The following is a 1,194-nucleotide window of genomic DNA, read 5'->3' on the forward strand; positions in this document are numbered from 1 at the left end:
ACAGGGAAAGTGAGAAATCACTCTTCAGGGGGATGGCCATGCCACAATCCCTTCTCCCCCATGGTCATCCTGGGATTTTGGGCATGCATACAAATATGCCCCACATGATTTTCAAGCTGCTAGGTCCAGGACTTGAACTGCAGTCAGCCATGTGGAAATCCAGCACCTTAACCACTGTGCCACCTACTGGCCCCAAAAATACTTTTAAATTTAATGGTTAAAAATATCTACCTTGGTTGATTGCAAAACAAGAAATTTTAGAAGCAGCAGAGCCACAGGGGCAGCTACCAAAAGCATCTCAAGGAAAGGCCTCTGTGTTTCCTGAGTGTGGTGATACCCATGAGAATAGGGTAGAACTGCACTCAGAAAAACCCTCATCACTTAAACTTGAAAATTCTCCTGAAGAAAAAGGTCTCATTACTGTCTTAGAGCTCAAGAAGAATGGCTCCACAGATGAGGGAGACTTTAAAAATGATGAATTTGGGAGCAGTGCAAAAAGTTTCAACTCTGTTTTTTGTCAGCATGTCCAGACAACAGAGAAGGCCATTGATGGTGCTGAATATGGGAACAAATGCAGATAGAGTTGAGATATGGTGAGACATCACCCTGTAGAACCTTACAAGTCTATTGGCAGTGGAGAAAATTTCCATGGTTCTGGTCTTTTGGAGGCTCAGAAACAATTCTGTGAAGAAAGACTTTATAAATGTGGAAACTGTGAGAAGAGCTTCAAATGGCATTCTGATCTCTTTAAATACCAGAGAATCCACACCTATGGATGTTCAGTCTGTGGGAAAAGCTTCAGTCAGAGTGCAAACCTTATTAAACACTAGAGAACTCACACTGGAGAAAAAATCTTTTTTTTTTTTCTTTTTCTTTTTTATTTTTTATCATCATATCTTCTTCATATTACATTGGATTACATATAACTTTACAGTGTATTACATTGTTTCTTCAAAAGGGAATGCCATGCACATCAGTCAGTACAGAGACATTAATCTCCCCACTTCAACATTCCATATCTTTTCTGTTTTCCCCAATCATTATTTTTATTATTCTAATTATTTTTATAAAACAGTCAATTGCTATTTCTCGTTTTGCTTGTAAAAATACTTTGCCTGTCATGAAACACTTCTCAGACCAATCCAGTTGAGAATTCTATACATGTCATCATCAACAGTTAATAACCCCTATCTG

The sequence above is a fragment of the Tupaia chinensis genome, unplaced genomic scaffold (genome assembly GCF_000334495.1).
Source record: "Tupaia chinensis unplaced genomic scaffold, TupChi_1.0 Scaffold143594_1, whole genome shotgun sequence".
Lineage (NCBI taxonomy): Eukaryota > Metazoa > Chordata > Mammalia > Scandentia > Tupaiidae > Tupaia > Tupaia belangeri.